The following is a 21,622-nucleotide window of genomic DNA, read 5'->3' on the forward strand; positions in this document are numbered from 1 at the left end:
CCCCGTCCTGCTATGTGATGCAGAGCCATGGACGATGACAACATCGGATGAGTCGTTAGCGATTCCAACAAATGCGCAGTTAATTGAGAAGAGAAGGACGTGTGAAAAATTTCAGATCGATATCGCCAAAACCGAGGGGGTAGTCGCATGCCAGTAGATGGACAAGCAAACGGCGCTGACCAAATTGACACAACGCTTAACGCTGATCACTTATATACATACATATATAAAATTTTGTTTGACATCTCCAAAGTTTTCATCTAGGTGTTAAGAACTTTGTGTCAAACTTAGCATGCTCTTTTGCAGTGTATATTTAATTAAATTAGCACTCTACAATATTGACCATTAGCAACCAGGCGTGAATAACAACAATAAGCTTCCCTTAAAAATTTGTCGAAATCTTAATTATATTTATTTTTATACACGATACTTTTTTAGTCCTCTTTAAGGCTCTTCATTATTTGCACTTAAGTGATTGCGCTTCTAGCGGCAACACTGTGTGAGCATGCCACTGCGTATGAGTGCCGTAAATAAAGGTGTTAAAGTGGCTGCTGTGCTGCATACTTAATATGCGAATAAACATACGTACGTGTAGTCATGCATGGCGATCCACAGCTACACACACACACACACACATTACAACTGCATTGCTTGCCGCATTCATACAAGTATGTACATATATGCATTGCACCAATGTACATCGAATCTCTCACATACTCACCCATTTGCATACATGCATATTTATAAGGCAGCACACCGCATATATTTACATTTGTAATAAATTTCTTTAAAATCTTCTCATCTGCCACCCAGTATGTGCGTATGTGTGCACCACTTGCTGCTTGTCTTCCACTCTATTTGCATACATTTAGGAGTTTCTTGCCATTCTTCAATCGAAAGCTTTCCTTCCTGCTGCAACGCACGCTCTTTCGACTTACTTTTATTTGCACTCAGCTTTATTGGTTACCTGCTGTCATTTACCGTTAGCTATCCTGTGGCTTCTTGAGCAGCTGAATTGCTGCTTGCCGCACACTTTTTAGCTACTTGACATCCGGCTGGCATGGACCATAAGCCGAGCGGTTGCAAATGCTGCGGTTGGCAATCTTGGCCACTAAATCTAGTCTGTACTGCAGCTTTCTGCATTTTATCTTTTAAAACTTAGCTTCATATGTTTGTGTAGTTGGCTTGTACTCGCAGCTGTTGTTTTCTTTGGATCAAAGTGGTTCACCTGCTTGCTAATTTTGCTCTACCGATTTCTTTCGATTTTCCAACAATTTTGCAAATATCTTAAATTGTAGAGGAAGCTCTCAAAGAGCTCATACGATCATATTCGAAACAGTAAGCTATATATTTTTTGAACTTCGTTGGTGTTAGGTATGCGACTTTGATAAAAAATGTTGCCTATATTTAGGCTTGTGTAGTCATGCATTGAAAGCCGAGGCTATAGCCGTTTAAGCTTGATGTCGAAGAGAATTCGATCTTTTACTTTATATTATGAAACAGAAGATCATCGAATTGTAATAAGTTTTTGTTTTAGTCTAGCGATTGTGTAGCTGGCTTGCAAATCACTTATCCAATAATCCTTCTTCTTTATTGGCGTAGGCACCGCTTACTCGGTTATAGAGGAATTTACAACAGCACGCCAGTCGTTTTACCTTTTCGCTGCTTGTCGCCAATTGGAGCGAGGCCACATCCTGGTCTTTCCAACGGAATAAAGGTCTTCTTCTTCCTCTTCTTCTGCATCCCTCGGAGTCTTCATCCATTCTGATGACATGACCCGGCCAGCGTAGCCGCTGTCTCCAAATTCGCTGAACTATTGTGTGTGTGTCGTCGTGTATCTCGTACAGCTCAACTTCCATCGACTGCGGCCTTCTACCCATTTGCTTCGCTTCCTATCCAGTCTTGAGAAAACAGTACTAACGATGCGGTTGTTAAGGCCAATGATATCAATATAATCCGTACATGCTGTACACTCTTACTGAAGATTGTACCCTCTTTCATTAGCTCTTTATTATTTTCTCCAATAATAGATTAAAGAAGTTACACGATAGAGAGTCGTCTTGTCTGAAACTTCGCTTAGAGGTTCTTCCCGATCTTGACGGAGCTCAACATCAGCTTACACGGCCGTATTAGGTTTGCGGGAATACCAAGTTCAGATATAGCGCATGGATCAGTTTTTTTTGTGCTGTTGAAAGTGGCTTTAAACTCATCGAAGTGGTGGTGCTTGTCGATCTTACTTTGACGGGTATTTTCCAAGATTTGGCGCATGGTGAAAACTGTTTGAATGTAGATTTTCCAGATCGAAAGCCACACTGATAAGATCCAATCAGTTTGTTGACGATGGGCTTCAGTCTTTCAAACACTATGTTCGATAAAACCTTTTTTTTTTTGATATTAAGCAGGCTTATACCAGGGTAAATGGCGCAGATTGTGAGTCTTCTTTTTTGTGGATTGAACAGTGCACGCATAAGTTTCAACCGTTGTTTATGATTTCATGCATTCTTTACTATTTAGAATATATTTCTGCCATAAAGAAGCTGCGCACAAAATTGATCAATGCGAAATCGATTTAAAACAATGAAGGGTCCTTATTCGTCAAGCAGAAGTTTAATCACATAAAAACAACTGTAAATATTTCAGTCAGAAAAAAATTAGTTTGCTTAATTTACTTCGCAAATTTCCTTTATTCTCATTTAGAATATTTCCAACTCAATAATTTCTCGTTTTCATATTTGTTGCTTGTTTGAAGAGTACGTTTTGATTGTGACTTTCCGATAAATATCTTTGCCAAATGCAATACTAAAACCCCTGTTGTGCCTCTTCTGTAGTTGCCTTCGGGCCAGAGAGTTGCTAAGAAGTATTGGCTTGGAAATAAACGTCAAATCAAACACTAATGCTTGCACATTCATCAAATACAGGAGTAAGGATGAGAAGGGGGATTATTTCGCATTTTATTATGTAATATTACCCAACTGCATTGCAATTGCCACAGCAGAAGAGTAGAAGTTTCGCCACAAAACGAAGCCAATTTACTGGCTGCAACTTCTTGGCAATATATTTCATTGAATTTGTATAAGTATTTATTTACAAAATTGCAATTGCTACTGTTGATATTGCTGACAAACAATGCGAGAGCCGAGGGCATTCGAACTGAAGCGGAGCGCAGCAGTGCTTCGATGGGCTATGGTAAGTAGAGTGATATCTGCAACTACGCAATTGTGGAGTGTTTCTTAGTGAATCTAAGTAGAACTTATTGCCTTGCGGATATGTAACGGTTTATATAACATATTGCAGTATTGGCAGCAATTGAGCGAGATTGTCAAAAGCATAAATTGTCTACGATAATATTGTTTGCAGTGGTGCAGACGACGGTATTGTGAATACTTGATTAGAGAGAATCTATTGCTCAAGTGCCAAATTTAAAATAAACAAGAAAGAAGTTAGCTTCGGTTTTAAATAGGCGGACGAACAGATAGACAGACATGGTTACATCAACTCAGCTCATTACTCTGTTCCATAATATTGGGTAATCGAAAAAGTCTTTTCGTATTTTGTCAATAGATGTCGTTGTAGTCGTATGTCTCCAGTGCTTCTAATCACCTTGTGTTGTATCATACATATAGTGTTGGAAAAGTGAGATTTTAAGCTTCATTCAACCAAAAAATCGGGGAAGTATAAAAAAGGGAAGAATGCCACGCAAGCCACCAATGAAATTTGGGAAGTTTACGGAGACGATGCTATATCATTTCGTATAGCACAACAATGGTTCGATCGCTGGAAATTCAATGTGAAAGATGCAACTCGCTCTGGTCGACCTATCGTTGAAGAAGCCGATGAAATTATGGAAAAGATTGACCAGGACCATCACATAAGCGGCCATGAAATCGCTAAAGAACTTAACATTCATGATCAAATGATTTTGAACCATTTAAAGAAGGCTGGCTACAAAAAGAAGCACGATGTTTGGGTACCGCATGAATTGTCTATGAAAAATTTAATGGACCGAATTAACATCTGCGATTCTTTGCTGAAACGAAATGAAATCGTACCATTTCTGAAGCGAATAGTAACAGGAGATGAAAAATAGATCAAATAGGACAATAATGTGCGTAAAAGATCATGGTCCAAGTGTGTTGAAGCTTAGCAAATGGTCGCAAAGCCAGGATTGACGCCTCGAAAGGTTATGCTGAGTGTTTGGTGGGATTGGAAAGGAACCATCCACGATGAGCTGCTCAGGCTTGGTCGAGCGATTAGTTCTACATTTTACTGTCAACAACTGATGAGATTGAAGCAGGGAATCGAAAAAAAATGGCTAAAACTGATCAACAGAAAGGTCTTCGTCTTTCATCAGGACAACGCTAGACCACACACATCTTTGATGACTCGTCAAAAACTGGGAGAGCTTGGCTGGGAAGTTTTAATACATCCAACATATAGCTCTGACCGTGCGCCATCGGACCATCACTTGTTTCTTATTCTTCCATTAATTTTTATTATAAATATCTTGTTTCGTTTCCAATGGTTTTCAACCTACTCTGAATTTCTTTCAGTGTTAACATTTTCAATGGCTTCTGCGCTAGTCTATAATATTTCAAAATATTGAATTATTAAGCGACCACTTTCCTGAAGTTTTTCTAAAAATTATTAAACGTAAAGAATTTCAAAAAACGAAGCTCAAGTGTTATTATACTTCAATGCTTTTAGTATATTTTCCATTGCGCTACACTTCACGGTCTAACTTCTGGTATTTTCCGCTCGAATTTAGCCTTTTGGAATGACGAAATGTGAAGAGATAAAAGCTGGATTTGCATATTTCAGTTTTTACGAATTTCTACTTTCCTTCTTCGCTTCAAATCAGAATAAAATTAACTCAGCTGGCAACCTTTTAAGTAGTTGTGGTTTTCCTCTAATGAATTGCGGATACTGCAAAGCATGTACTTGCCATTTTGTGTATGTTTATGTACCTATGTATGTATTAATGTCGGCATTCATTTGCATGCAAACAAATTTGTTTAATAAATTTGGCAGTTTAAATGGATATTTTAGCATTTCATTAGCAACGAGTCATTTATCATTGTTGATTGAAAGGAAAATTTGAAAAATTAACATTTAGGCCAAATGAGAAGCCACTAAAGAAGAAGGAGAAGGGAAAACACAAACTTTTCACATGCAAAGTGTAGTGTAGGTAAGATGCGATTAGTAAAGTGTATATATTTATTTACAAATATATACATATGTACGCATACACACATACCAATGGTTTAAAATCCTCAAATGGACTGGAATAAATCATTTCGTAAGCAAAATTATATTTCAATGAATATTCTATAAGTCAATACGATTTAAGTGAGTGGAATGCAACTGCGGTAGTTATTATTAGCAAATTCTAAGCATAATAAATGTTGAATATTTTCGAAAATATTCAAATAAACGTAAGGTGAGTTCTCCAGCAACAAGTTTATATTTTCTAAACAAATGAGTGCTTAACAATGCTAGATCACTGGCAAAAGAATTAGTAGCGGATCGAACAAACAACTAGTATAAATCACAAAGGCTGATAATTCAACAGTGTTAATACCGGGCAAGCCTAGCGAACACAGAATTGGCAAATCGAAGACAGCTTACAAGGAACATCTTTATCTTAAGAATGAGAAAAAACTATAAAAGGGCGGAACGGAACTTCGTTATAGTTGGTTCTATTTTTTTTAAGACGATTGTAAGCCTGAAATTTTCGTAAGTGTTTAAGTTTTGACCTCCCAAACGCAGGACAGTCAAGAAGGAAGTGTTGAGTTGTTTCTACCCCATCTTCTTCCAAACGGCGGCTGGTTAGATTCCCAACCTTACACCATAGACGCCAATAGGGAATGTTAAAAGCCCCATAGCTAGGGAGAGGCTTGCCTTACTGAGGGAAAAGAGACCATTAGATCTCCTGCGATCAATCTTTGGCCAAAAGGCTTTGGCGGCTGCGCAAGTACCGATGGTGACCCAGCGTTGGCCAAGCTTTCGCGAAGCCCAGCTATCCAGCTGTAGCACACAAGAGGATACGGTAGTACCGACACGCTCCTATTCTATCGATAAAGGTGCTAGGGTGCCTTTACTTATTAGCTCATCAGCTTTACAATTTGCTGCGATTTCGCTATGGTCCGCCACTCATACCAGTGCTATCACACAGACACTCGACGCTATTGATAGCGAGGTTAGGCACTTCTCGACCAACCCTGAAGGCACTGCTATCTGAGTGAATGGTCACTCCTCTAATGGAAGCCGCACTCGAAACCTCAGCTTAGAAGATACTGCAATTGTCAGGAAGTCTGAAACTGGAGCTGATAGAGAGCTTCCAACAGCAGACCCTCCACCAACTTTCCCCCCAAGCTTTGACCCATCGCTAAAGAAGCTTGCTGCCCCTCTCCTCTAATGGCGTTTTCCCACTTATAGCTCCCTCGTCGGTTATGTACAGAGAAGGAGCCACCAGAGTTCGGTTTGGCGACACCATGATCTAGTTGATCCGGTATACAGTGAAAGTGTGTGAGGATATACGAGTGTTCAGATACGCGTTCTTTTAAGAACCCATATTCTGTGAACTTAAGAGCCACTTTCGCGGCCACACACCTTTCGGCGATCTCTCCGGGTACAATGTTCACAATAGCGTTAAGAGCAATAGTTGGAGTGGACCTTAGTGTACCACACATGCTGATGAGTCCCGCCTGTTGAACGCTACCGAGTTTTTTTGCAAGTGTGGTCTTTTCTAGAGCCCTCAACTAAATTAAGACTCCATAGAACATAAGGGGCTTGACTATGGCGTCAAAGAGCCAGAGGACCACTTTCGGGGAGAGGCCCCACCTCCTGCCAATGACTCCTCTACAGCAGTATAGTGCAATGGGTGCCTGTTTTGTTCTCTCTTCGATTACCATGGTAAGTTTCCTCAGTAAACCAGAAAATAGCCTATGAAATTCGTCTAAATGTACAAGGAATGAAAATTTTTATTTTTGTTTTAGACCTCTGCCTGCAATTCATCGAAAAGCTCCTCAAGCTGCCAGTTAATTTATTCATACCTGGAAGTGATTATAATTTTCGGTGTTCTAATGAGAGCAGCGTGCAATTAAATTTGAAACTCTGCGCATTTATTGACTTAATTACCTTACAGAGATGCCAACAATTTCTCATAAAAATACCGTTCACTAATCAAGCTGATTTTAATCAGTTGGGCATTTAATTCATTGTAAAATTTGCTTCTCTCACCAACATTTGCTTTTACCCTTTTTGTGCTTTACGTTATTAGCTAACGCCCAATGCTCCTAGTCAATTTCGTCCATTTATGCAGTGTTCCATGCCGAGTCGGACACCTTGCCAGCTCGTGCTCTGCCAACTATAAATACGAACTCGCAGCAAATGCAAATGCGAAAATTCAGCAGCTTTGTGAAGCACTAGGTGGACACAGCACTACGTCGCTCGGCATAGCATATCTTATGGCTACTTGCATCAGCGCTACGAGCTTTTACAACTACATGCATACATACGGAGCTCGGTAATACTTGCTCGTTAATGCATAAGCCTCAATTTACAAATGAGATGCCATTGGTTTTGTGTTCTCCGCTGCTTTGTACTACTTTTACGCTTGTTGCTGTTGTTGTTGCTACTGCGGTGGCATAATGTGGAAATTTAATTAAGTAAGAGAAAAAAACTCCCGGCAATTAGTCTTGGCGAGGTAACGGTACTCCCGCACTTCGGCTGTCTCCGCACGCACACGCGATTGCACAATAGAATGCTGGCAATGCTGGAAGCTAGCGGAAATTTGTTGCTGAAGAAGCTTAATTTGCCGGGGCGGATTCAGTGAGTCGTACTGCACACATTATAATAGGTTATTTGAATATTCCGCTGGTAGTTGCGGTTAGTGCAGGGGCACTACATCGAATAGGAATGTAAATTCATGGCAGCGTTTCCATTTTTACGACATGCAGCCTTGTATACCCAAAAATGGCATTTGGAAGAGAATAATGTAGCACATTTAAGCTTTCGGTAGAAGCTAAAGCTCGTTGGACTTAACTTCTTCAACAAACGAAGAATCCAACTAATTAGAAGCATCTTCGAAAGTTTTGATGGATTTTATGAGAGCTTATTCTTTTCAGAAGCGCGATTAGAGGCTTTGCATGATCAGTACGAAGTCGTAAGAATTCGTAAGTCTAAATCTAAACGCGTTAGGACTTTACTTCTTAGCTAGTGCTGAGTGTTAGCCACGCACTTAAACCGCTCGGTTGCGCTACTCACCATTTTCGATATTTAAATAGAGCACGATGCACATTTTTGGCAAATTTACTTGACCTTGGCCCATAGCGTATGTAATCTCCAAAAAATAAGCCTTCGAAAGCATTTTGGCTCATCCGTTTTATGTTCATGAAATCCTTTCAGTAAATTTGGCAGTGTTTAAGTTTTTTTTTTCGTGCACAATTTTCCCTCCAAAAAGTTTTCACACCGGAAAAGTGCTTTTGCCCCAGACACCTTTTAAAGGAATGAGAGCTTCTTTTGATTCATAGAATTTGAAAAGTAATCAGAATTTTGCCCTTAAGTTTCTATGCCTTTTGGCCACTATAGCAACAATCGCAACCAAAACTGCCACTACAACATAAGCAGCAACAAAGTGTACAACAAAAGTGGTCGCTTGAGTATAGTAGTTGTTGTGGCTTGCTTGGTAAATTGAGAGGGTCTTCATGTGCATATGAGTGCACATCTGTATGTGTGTTTAAGTAAGTGCTAGTAAGCAGTGACTTGAGTTATGAGCGCATAAAAGGCGTTTATCTACAGTGGGGCGCCATAAAAGTGCAACACCTTTTTTAATGTTCTAATGTATCAGAGCCGTGGAGCCACATGAATTTTAGCATTATGAGTTCAAATTATATTCTCTGCTTGGCATGCTTCGGAGGTCGGCAATAAAAAAGTAGATTTTTTTCATAAACAAGAAAGACGCGAACGTCAGCGGCACCGAAGCTGTAATACCATTCACAACTGCATTTTTTATAGCATAATGGAGTGTAAAGATATCTTGATTTTGATTTTGATAGTCCCATTTATATGGCAGCCATAGGCTGTTGTGGTCCTATTTGAACAATTTCTGCGCAGATTACGTGATTGCCTTAGACAGCAATCCGTGCCAAATTTCGTGAAGATATCTTGTCAAATGAAGAAGCTTTCCATACAAGCACTTGATTCCGATTATTCAGTTTATATGGCAGCTAAATGCTATAGTGATCCGATATCAGCAGTTCCGACAAATTAGCAGTATCTTAGTGAGAAATAAACGTGTGCGAAATTTCTAGTCGATATCTCAGAAACTGAGAGAGTTAGCATGGCTCAATCGACTCAGCTCGCCATGTGTACTTTATAGGGTCTCCAACGTTTGTTTTTGGGTGTTAGAAACTTCGTGTTGAACCCTGAAATTTCGAATCCACATATCTCAATATTTCCTAACGTTAACGGAACTTGTATGGTTCTCTTGTAAATATTTCTACATAGTTCTGATATTAGTAAATGTCGTAAGATTCAAGTTTGATTAATTTCGATTGATGGGAATCGTAAATAACGGTAAATTAATATTTTATAATTTGTGAACATTTTTTTTTCAACTTGGTCAACTTAAATATTTCTTAAATTTCTTCTGTGTGGTTTCTGTATTGCTTTTGTTGCGAATGTAAATCGATACTGTATCTGTAAATTAAAATTAAATCGGTCCTTATCAGGAAAGTTTTATTTTTTACGCAGTTGGTAACTCTAGCTTAAATATTTTAGTGTTTTTAGATATTCTAAAATACGTTTCTCATGTACATTTGATGTATTTCTTTTTTATATATACATAAATACATATATGGAAATATATGTACTAACTTCTTAAACGAGTGGCGTTACTTTAAAAAATGTAAAAAAAAATTTTAAATTTAATTTTACTCTCCACATAAATTTTAAAGTACATTTCTTACTGCAAATTTGATAACTTCAATTAATATTAAATTTTTTTCATAGAGATGGCAACTCTGTTAATATGTATATGTTTCTTAAATATTTTTGTCAAATACCTCACATTTGATGTGTGTATTTCTTATTTATATTATATATTATAATATTGTTATTTATTTTTATTTTTTTTTAAACGGGTGGCATCTCTTCTAAGTATGCTGAAAATTATAAAGTAAATTCTACTCGCCACACAAGTTTTGCACTGCACTTTTGATAACTTCAATTAATATTAAAAAATTTTTTCATACAGATGGCAACACTGCCAATATATGTATGTTCCTTCAATGTTTTTGTCAAAAGGGCAACTCTGTCAATATAAATATTTTGCTCAAATATCTCACATTTGATGTATGAAGGTATTTCTTATTTATATATGGAAATATTGTTATTTGTTTTTTTTTTTTTTAACGGGTGGCAACTCTTTTCAGAAAGCTAAAAATGTTTAACATAATTTTACTTTCCAAAAAATTTTAAAGTGTATTTCATTGATAACTTCACTGAATATTAAAGTAATTTTTTCATACAGTTGGCAACCCTTTCAAAATATTTTTAAAAAATTTTAAATTCTATTTTCTAGAAATGAAATTTTATACAAATTCTTGTTTTTTCTAATGTTTCGTGTTGCATTTATTTTGCGCGCCACAGTGCATGGCATGTGAAATATTATAGTGGCTCTGTAGGTGTGCCTGTGAGAGTGTTGGTCGACTTTTAAACTGCCGTTACCCACACTCACACAACGTAAATCACACAAGCTCATTTTTCAACTCTCCAAAAGCAAAACGAAACCTAGAAGTGTAACCGCCATTCAAGCGAATGGGCTAGAGGTGAAAAGAGCTAAGCGCCTTGTGTTTCTGTGTGCGTGTGTGGGTGGGTATGTTAGAGTCAGGCAACGAGATTTTGATTGCATCGTGGCCAAATGCTAAGCCAGAATTTGCATTAAGTTAGAATAATAGGAAAGTAAGTAAAGCAGCTAAAGGAGCTAACGGAAATGCACACATATGCAAAATACATAAACACACACATGTACAGTTATATGCAACACATGCATTTATACTAGGTATATATGCAATACAACTACTGAAGGCGAAACTGTAGTTGGAATGCGCACATATGAATACTCATACGTGTGTGTGTGTGTGTGTGTGAATAGTGGAACTCGCATACACCCAGCCAGCCATTGAGGCGACTAACAAAAGGCCAATGCCATTTTGTAGTTTAGGAAGTTCGCACCGAGCGCATACAAAGTGCAGTCTATTAATTTTTGTTTTGTGCATTTGTATGTGTGTGTGTGTGTGTTTAGAATGTGCATAAGTGTGTGTTTTGTGCGGCAAGAGGAAATAAAACGGAAACAGCATTCATTTCCGCTTCCGACAAGGACGCTTTAGCTTTTCATTTACATAAAATCACTTACCGACACGCAGACGCGCACACATACACATAAACATATGCATGGGGCTGCGTGTAGGCGAGTGTCGTGGGAGGATTCAAATGTATTTGCTTTAATTTATTAGCAACATATTTTTTCGCGTAACTGTCTGGGCTGCTCCCATATATATGCATGTAGGTGTGTCAGATTTGTTGAAAACTTTAAAAATATCTGGGCTGAGAAAGGTTATTGTTTTAAACGGAGAATTCATTGATTTTATTTCAAATTTTTTTTTTAATAAATTCTCCGCAAGTCCTCCGCACTTTATGGGCAACTTGGGAACTTCTTCTAGTTGGAAGCGCGAAGAGACCCTGAGGTCTGTGGGTTTCAGAGCTTCGCGCTGCCTACCTAACATTGGAATTATATAGATTTGGTTGCACTGACTAACCGTCACGCTATACACACATCTACAGGTCCTTTTTAATACCATATGGCGGTTCATAATTAATACGAGCTGAAGTTTACGTCGTGCAGGACGTGGACACGTAGTTCTGATACTTCATCTAGTCCTTTGAACTGCGATGCTCCTAGATATCTAAGCCAAGGTTAAGCTATAGCCGGATATTAGCAGAGGGGGCGTCTCTTTCCTGCTTATTTTTCTGGAATTTTTACATGTGCCATCGTTAAAAACAAATATGTTGTGACCTGAGGCTAGCCCAACAATCGTCCTGCAATCTTTTCGAGACCATATGAGTAGAATGCTGGCGAGTTTTTCTTCTGCTCCCTTGCCTGTGATTCTGCATGCCTCTAAGGCATTCTAACTCACTTTGATCCTTCTGTCAGTCCTTTCGCAAATTTCTTTACCCATTATCTTTTATCGGTTGTCTAAACTGACATTGGACAATACCAAATACTCCGTTCCGATCGGAAAGGACCTCTCCGAGCCGTTTGATACCAAACGAGGTTTCAGACAAGGCGACTCTCTTTCATGCGACTTCTTCAATCTATTATTGAAGAGAATAATTCGAGCTGCTGAAATAAATAGAGAAGGTATCTTCTTCTATAAGAGTGTACAGCTGCTCGCGTACGCTGATGATATTGATATCATTGTCCTCAACATCCGCGCTGTTAGTTCTACTTCCTGCAGACTGGATAAAGAAGCGAAGCAGATGAGTCTGGTAGTGAACGAGGGCAAGACGAAAAATCTCCTGTCACCAAACAAACAGAGATCGCACTCGCGACTAGGCACCCACTCACAGTTGACAGTCGTAACTTCGAAGTCGTAGATAATTTCGTCTATCTTGGAACCAGCATCAACACCACCGACAACGTCAGCGTCTAAATCCAACGCAAAATAGTTCTTTCTTCGGACTGAGTAGGCAATTGAGTAGTAAACTCCTCTCTCCACGAGCGAATACTAAGCTCTATAAGTCACTCATTATTCACGTTCTGCTATATGGTTCAGAGTCAGAGACAATAACAACAGCTGATGGGTCGACGTTACGAATATTCGAGAGAAAGGTTCTGCGGAAGATTTATAGATCTTTACGCATTGACCACGACAAAAATCGCATTCGATGGAACGATAAGCTGTACGAGATATACATTGACATTGTAGTTCAGCGAATTAGGTTATGTCGTCCGAATGTTCGAAAACACTCCAGCCCTGAAAGTAGTCGACAAAGTACCTGTCGGGGGAAGCAGAGAAAGAGGAAGACCTCCACTGGAGGAGGAAAAGACCAAGTGGAGGAGGACCTGGCTTCGCTTGGAATCTCCAATTTGCACCAGGCAGATGGAAAGAGAATTTATTTTAGGAATCCTAAACGAAAAAAATCATGCGTTAATCAGGAACATCGACTGCAAAAACAGATCGTTTCGGTAAGAATTGATTGTTCTGAATTTGGTGGTATCAGGTGTGGTATATCATGAGCCTCTAAAACCTCGTCAAACTGTTAATACTAAGCATTACCAACAATGATCAATTTGCACCATGCCTTGATAGAAAAACGACCAGAATGGGCCAAAAGGCAGGACAAAGTAATTTTAGTGATTTTGTTACGCGACAGTGCAGCTGCACACAAAATAAAATCGGTTCAGAATACAATCAAAGTTCTTGGCTGTGACCTGCCGTATTCACCAGACTCGGTCCCTTCCGATTAGCATTTGTTGTCATCGATGGGACACGCATTGGTTGAGCAGCACTTCGATGCCCACGCAGAAGTCGAAAATTGGGTGCCTGATTGTCTTGTTTCGGAAGACGACCATTGCTATTGGCTTGGTCTCCACAAATTGTCAGAAAAGTGGTGAAAATGTGCCAAAAGCAATGGTCAATATTTTGAACAATTTTTTACTTTCTTATTCAAAATTAGTATTTCATTTTCACAAAAAAAACGCTCATTTCATAGTGGTATAAATGATCTTCGTGGCGAACTGAGTCGATTGTGTCATATCCGATTATTTGTCTATCTGTCTCTATAAACGTGAGTCAGCCCTCAGTTTTTGAGCTATCGACTTTGCACAGATTATATTCTCTCCAAAAAGTTGCCCATTTATCGATACCGCCGATATCGGACATGCTTCAAATCAAGTTCTTGTATGGAAAACTTTTTTAATTGACAACATGTACTCAGGAAATGTGGCATGGATTATTGTTCATGGTAAGCTTTTAATATATTGTTCAAATCGGATCACTATATCATATCGCTGGTAATCAATTTTATCATTGAAAATATAGACACAAAGGTTATAAAAGATTTTTTTTCCTTTTTTAAAGAACTTTAGGGCAAGCCAAAAACAACCGAAATTTTGCGAAAAACTCATTTTTTACTAAAACACTGCCAATTTATCAGCTTTTGGTTTTCTTGCGGCAGTATGCCATATCTTTTAGACAATATTTCCTCCTAAAAGAAACCTCTCTATTTTTTTAGGTTTCATTCAAAAAGATGGCAGTGATGATTCGCCACTTGTGACGATCTTATAAACGTCTTTTGAAGCACCGCGATCTTATTTTTCAGCATTTCTTTGCCATATAAAAGTTTTTTATTTTTTTTTTTTATTTTTATTTTTTTTTTGTCGATTGCTGTTTTGTTACGGGCTCATACGCATAGATCCATGATTCGTCACCTGTGACGGTCTTATAAACGTCTTTTGAAGCACCAATCCACACGAGCCTTTTTTTGAGCGATTGTCAAATTGTGCGGGATCCAACGAGAACAAACCTTTTTTACGGCCAGCTGTTCATGCAATATCGAATGTATGCTGGTTGGAGAAATGCATGGGCATGCCTCTATCTGAAGGTATGTTACATGACGGTCTTGCATTATCAGTTCACGTACGGCATCGATGTTTTCTGGCACAACGGCTGTTTTTGGACGACCTTCACGGAATTCGTCTTTGAGCGGGCGTCGGCCACGATTGAATTCGTTGTACCAGTTTTTCATAGTGCTATAGGATGGTGCTTCATAGCCATACAAAGATTTTAGTTCATGGATCCACTCTTGTCGTGATAATCGTGAAAAATGATTGCACGAAAATGTTCACGAGTTAATTCCATTTTTTGGCCGAGATGAATTTTTTAATTCCCTGTAAATAAAACAATTCACGATTAAATTACAAAACGTTCTGAGTGATGTTATGCTAAAAAATGTCAAACTTTCCAATGGAAATGTCAGATTGCACCTGGCAATACTTAGTGTTGCCCTAGGCCAGAATATATATAGCAGCCCTCGTAATAGTATGCGCCGCGTTTATTTGTTTGCCTACAAAATAACGTTAACGAACAGTGTTATAATTTATTATTCTCCTACAATGGGCCCACTGTGCACGTGCCGAATCTCGCTTACTTGCGGTTAACCAATATGGCGACACTGGCATTACATATGGTGCGTATATCCGGCACAGCGAGCACAAAAGGCCATAAACTTGGGCAACTACTGTTACACGAAATATACGATAGTATTTCCATAAATTACATACACACCCACATATTTAAATGCACCTACACAAAGACATATTAATGTGTGTTTTACTTGGCTGCCATGTGACGCTGCTTACTCCCAAGTTGCACGCAAAGCTACTATTCAAAACAAAATCAAGTTATGAACAACAACAACCATAAAAACCAAAATAAAATGTGAGAAAGATGGCAAAAATTGTACAGTTTCAAATTTCGAGGTTACAGCTCCACCTTGGCCCTTAGCTGTAAGCACACGACGCTTGAGGGTCGCTACCAGTGCAGCTGCGGTCGTAGCCATTGTTAATTGTTGTTGTTGTTGTTATGTGCCGTTACAAGGCCGATATGCAACACGAAGCGAGCCGCTGCTTGCCGGATGCAATACATCTTGGGAGTTGCCATTGTTACTGTAATGATATTACAGGCAAAAGCCCAGACGGCACAAGTTTTGCCGGCTGCTCGGTCTACAGTATATTGTTTAAAGTTATTTTTAATAACTGTAATGATATATGGATATGCATATAAACTTAATTAAGATACTTAAATGCATAAGATTTCAAGAGGGTGGAATATTTTCATACAATCAGCTGCTTTAAAAAATAGTGGAATATTGCCTAGAAGTATATCTCTGCCTTACTTGTAACTTGGGAAATGCCAAGAGTAAATTTCACACAAGAAATGCCCTGAAAAACGCTGGTACCGTTTTCAACTATTCCAATAGTAAATCTCTTCTTCTTCTTTACTGGCGTAGACACCGCTTACGCGGTTATAGCCGAGTTTACAACGGTGCGTCCGTCGTTTTTTCTTTTCGCCATTCCGCCAATTCAAGATGCCCAGTGCAGCCAGGCCCTTCTCCACCTGATCTCTCCAACGGAGTGGAGATCTTCCTCTTCCTCTGCTTCCCCCGGCGGGTACTGTGTCGAATCCTTTCAGAGTTGAAGGGCTTTTATCCATACGGGCGTCATGGACTAGCCAGTGGACAGCGGCTACCTTTAACTCGCTGAACTACTTGTATGTCAGTCTCGTCGTATATCTCGTACAGCTCGTTGTTCCATCGAATGCGAATTTCGCTGTTGGCAATGCGAAAAGGACCATAAATCTTTCGCAGAACCTTTCTCTCGAAAACTCGCATCGCCGACTCATCAGATGTTGTCAAGTCTCGCTGATAATGAACGACTTATACAATTTGGTCTTTGCCCGAAGCAGCACCTAGTAGCAAGAGTTATTCTTTGCTGGATTTCGAGGCTGGCATTGCTCTTGCTGTTAATACTGGTTCCAAGTAGACGAAATTATCTACGACTTCGAAGTTATGACCGTCAACTATGACGTGGGAGCCATGTCGCGAGTTTGACGACTGTTTGTTTGATGACAAGATATATTTCGTCTTGCTCTCGTTCACTACCAGACTCATTTGCTTCGCTTCCTTATCCATTCTGGAAAAAGTAGAACTAACAGCGCGGATGTTGAGGTCAATGATATCAATATCATCAGCGTACGCGAGCAGCTGTACACCCTTATAGAAGAAGATACCTTCTCTATTTATTTCAGCAGCTCGAATTATTCTCTTCAATAATAGATTGAAGAAGTCGCACGAAAGAGAGTCGCCTTGTCTGAAACCTCGTTTGGTATCGAACGGCTCGGAGAGATCCTTCCCAATCCTGACGGAGCTTTTGGTATTGCTCAACGTCAGTTTACACAGCCGTATTAGTTGTGATTGAAGTTTCTTACGAATATCTCAAAAACTGGGGATCAACTTCGTGTATGTAGAGCCAGACGGACGGAGGACATGACTAAGTCGACTCGCCAGGCTGATCATCTTTATATATCTAGGTCTTTAACTTTCCTACTTTCCCCTCGAATCGTTACAAACTTCGTGGCAAACTTAATTCAAGCTATAGAAGAAGAAGTTGACTAATCTAAACATAATAAAGTTTGCGTAAAATTCAGCAATTATTGAAAAACAATTTAACATTCAAAGCAATGCTAAACAAGCCCGCCCGATGAAATGCAAATATGTAAGTGGCAACACTTGTGACAGCTGACAAGCGTACCTTCTTCTTTATACGGCCTTATGGCGCTCTTTCTTTGTTATAGAACTGTCATGTACTTACATTTGTGCATATGTGTATTTCAATGATACTCTCTCTTCCTTCATTCTTTGAGGTTTCAAGGTATTTACGTTTCAATTTTATTGCTTTTGTGGTTTGTCTTCTATTCTGCAATTCAATTACTTCTTTGGAGATTCTACTTCTAGTAAGAAGACATTAAAATGTACCGTTATATATGCCTTTTAACTTGAATATGCTATAGCCTGCGTAGCGTTGCCACAATATTTGCTTGTACAGATTTATGAACATATATACAATATAGATGTGTGTACATTAGGGTGATACAAAATTATTGAAAAACTAGTAAATTTTGAAATATAAACAAAAAATCACACTTTAGATAATTTAGTATTACCCTAATGTACAAACATCTATGTGTCACATATGTTCTTAAAGTTTTTCTTTAAATTCAATTAAGAAAATAAAATTTAAAGAATCGATTTTTCGAAAATTCTAACTGACTAAAGGGTTATATACCTTAAAATGAAATATTTATTATTTCGCCTTATATTTAAATTTCAAACCTTAAAAATACAACAACTCACATATCAACTCAGTTTTCATGTATAGTATTCGGGGTTACGGTTTACCGCAACTTTCATGCAACACACCCCACTCCTCTTCAAGCGTAAACAAGCTTTCATATGAAATAGTATTCAACTATTCGATTTTAGGAAATTCGTGACTAATATTTGTTTCGTACATTTCTATACCACCCTAATGTAATTTCAGTTTTCAATTTTTCTATGCTTTTCTCATATTTTATTGTTGTTCTTTTAGCACACGTTTCACTTTGTCACTTACTATTGTTGAAGTATTATAAATAGCTTTCTTCTGGCCTGACAATGCGTTATCAGTTTCATGAATTTATTATGGCTCTGTTTACATTTGTGTATATAGACTTCCCTACGTAAAGACATCAACGTAGATTGTTGTAAGACCACAACAAAATGGCACATCCATATGACTATAGTCATATCTTTACATTATAAATGCCAGTTTGCATTAGAATTGTGGTTTTACCACTCGCATACTCACACACACATATAAGTAAATTGTGACAAAAAAGCAACCGGAAATTAAATTTAATTAAAATTTCCAAGTAAATATTACTTCAAAAATATATATTTTACTAAGTTGGTAGGACTTTACTTAATTACTATGCCAAATATGAGCGCGATCTGTCACCCAGTTTGCTTACAGCAGCTGCTCAAGTCGGTACACCTCGGTGGTGCGTTGCGACTTTACAATGGATAAAATATCGCACAAAGAATTTGTCTCAAATTTTTTATTGCAACCAAATGTCATGTGCAGAATCATTGCGAATGTTGGAAAAGGCTTACGGTAATTCAGTTTTATCGAATACATAAGGCTACGAGTGGTACAAAGCCTTCGAAGACGATCGAGATCTCCACCATTTTAGACATACCTCGTTCTGGACGATCTTCGACTTCTTCAACTGATGAAAATCTAAAAAGTTGAAGAATATGCTACTTGAAAATCGTCAGAGAAGTGTTAGAGATATGACAAAAGAGCTTAAAATCACTCGCGTGTCCGTTCGAATGTTTTCGGCAAATATTTTGGATATGAAACACGTTCTTGCTTAACTTTTCTCGATAAAGCTGAAATTTTTTGAAAAACCGTACCGTAAACAGGTCTCTTTGGACATGCTTGATCATTCGAATTCCGATTCCACATTTATGGAGAGCATTATAACTGTCTATGAGACATGGGTTTATGAGTTTGATAAGGAAACATCTCAAAAATCATAGGAATGGAGGAAAAAACGAGTCAAAACAAAAAAAAAAAAAAAAACGCCAAAGCTGCTCAATAATCAAGATGATCTCCTGATTTTTTCGATATTCGTGGTTTGGTGCATGATAAATTTGTTCGGGAGGTACAGACGGCGTTTGCGTAAGAACATTCGTCGAAAACGGCCAGAATTGTAGAAAAATACTTGAATTGTTCACGATGATAAGGCACCATCGCATCGAGCCACAATTGTGACCAAATTTAAAGCCCAAAAAACGCAATGAAAACCATCGATCAACCACCGTAATCACCAGATTCGGCTCCGTGTGACTTTTTCTTTTTCCCCAAACTGAAATTGCTGCCTCGTGGAACCCGTTTGCAGTCGATCGATAGATAAAACAAAACTCTCGCTGAAGAACCTGAAAGTAATCCCAAAAAGTTCTTATGAAATGTGTTTCGTGGACTAGAAAAATCGTTGGCATAAGTCTATTACCTTTGGTTTGGATTACTTTGAAGTCGACAAAATAATTTTTGATGAATAATTAAATATTTTACGTTTTATTTACAATTTCCGTGTACTTTTTTGTCACAATTTATTATATGTTCACACACATATATTATAAGTTCACACATATATATATATATAATACACACACATCCTTACAAATACGTTGCATGGAGCCGGAGTCAGGCGCGTGAATTGGGTTTATCGCACAAGACAAGGTTGACAGGCGTTGTCACTTTACAGTCAGCTGCGTGTCGAGTAGGGTTTCCTTTAAAGAATATGCACTCGTGTTAGAGGGCTTAGCGGAAAGGGCTAATACGAGATATTTACTGTATTTGCTTTGTGTAATTGAACCATTTATTTATATGCTTGCTGGAAAAAATATTGTATTTCTGTAGAGACTGATCTCTTTATTGTTGTACGACTTTTTCTCGGGTATATCCCCATCTATTTAGGAACCAAATTGATAATTAATAAATATTTGTCCTCTGTAAATTTTTACATCTCCACCTGTATTTGAGCCCTGCTCTCTTGTCGTAAAATGATCATGTGAAAGCATGAGTAAAGTTTATGTCAATGGAAATGTTTAAAGAGCTAAAAAATTTAAATTTGGTTCTACCTTCAAATAAATAACTCTTTAGACTTACCAAATAGCAGGAAACTTCACTTTAATTACTGTTTCTAAAGAGATGTTTCATCGATGGTGTCCGGTAAGCACTAAGCCGTTGCAATAAATGCATAGAAAACCTCTTGTGTTGCTATAAAGAGAAAAGTTTAAAAGGGAAAAATTAATTTAATTTGAAAATTAGAAAAAAAATATCCTATTCAATAACTCTATCAGTGAGTTCTACAATCAAGCACTTGAGAGTGATTATAATGAATTTTCTCTAACTAATTTCCTCGATAAAAAAATATTGACGTACCACAAGTTATTTGCAGAGATATTAAGAAAAGATCAAGGGATACATTTTTTTCAAATGTAATTTTAAAAATGTTTGGATAACACTCCCCAAATGTGAACACTCAATTATTTAAACATTTAAAATAGTGGAATTTCGTTTTACTATACTTTCCACCGCTCTTACTATCGCTCCCTCCATCAGTTCTTCCGTTAAGGGGCAACAAATGATTGGTAATTAGATTATGTCACAAGCAGCACTTCAACGCTGCTTGGCTGGTAATATAGGGTGGTACAGTTGGATGCGCGTTTCAGAAGAGAATAACGTATCTTTTTTTTGTTTTAAGTAGGAGGAAGCATCAAAAGCCGGTGTGTGGAACCTTAAACCTTACTTACTCCCAACTCCAGACTCTCGCACGGAACCAACTGATTAAGTATTACTTCATGGGAGTGATAAGACATTTATGTCTCCTCTATGGCACGGACTAACGGATGCCTACTCTGCTTCAAACAAATACATGCTCAGAGTCTTCAAAGCATTCTGAAGACATCGGACAATTCGGACTAATGTCGTGCTCGAATCTGTAGAGGTAACTTCTAAAGCATCCATGTCCACTTTGTACTTGGGTTATGTGGAAATCCCAATATCATCACTTGATATTGTTCGGAAAGGACTGATAACTCTCAGTGCCGACAGCCTGTGTCTCCCTGTGCTTATTTGTCTTTAGCGGGGCCAAACTCTCTTTAAAACCTAGCGCCTGAATCCACACTGATCTCATAACCTTTGCGAGTAAAAAACGCCGGCTGGAACGCACGCACCCTTTATTGTAATCATTCTTGGCGTTCAGAATTTTAATCGTTTTTTCTGCAATGTTTTCTAGGTGAATAGGTCCTGTGAATGAATCTCGCACTCCCCTATGGTGAGAGATATACTTTCCTTTACTTTTCTAGTACTAATGAGCAAGACTTTTGTGTTTTGTTTAACCAGTTTTAAACTCTTTGCAGAGAACCATTGGCGCAGACCATGGATGCACTC

General features: G+C 38.3%; 1 protein-coding gene across 2 annotated transcripts in view; it reads right to left on the reverse strand.

Annotated features, from left to right (window-relative positions):
- The window catches only part of LOC120782734 (leucine-rich repeat-containing protein 15), a 151,023-nt gene that overhangs the window by 44,165 nt on the left and 85,236 nt on the right, over positions 1 to 21,622 (reverse strand). For both annotated transcript variants that reach the window (XM_040115167.1, XM_040115166.1), the window contains exon 3: positions 20,336 to 20,446. The gene's annotated coding sequence lies outside the window, so the exon portion shown is untranslated. The remainder of the gene's footprint in view (positions 1 to 20,335; positions 20,447 to 21,622) is intronic.

Source organism: Bactrocera tryoni, chromosome 1 (genome assembly GCF_016617805.1).
Source record: "Bactrocera tryoni isolate S06 chromosome 1, CSIRO_BtryS06_freeze2, whole genome shotgun sequence".
Classification (NCBI taxonomy): domain Eukaryota; kingdom Metazoa; phylum Arthropoda; class Insecta; order Diptera; family Tephritidae; genus Bactrocera; species Bactrocera tryoni.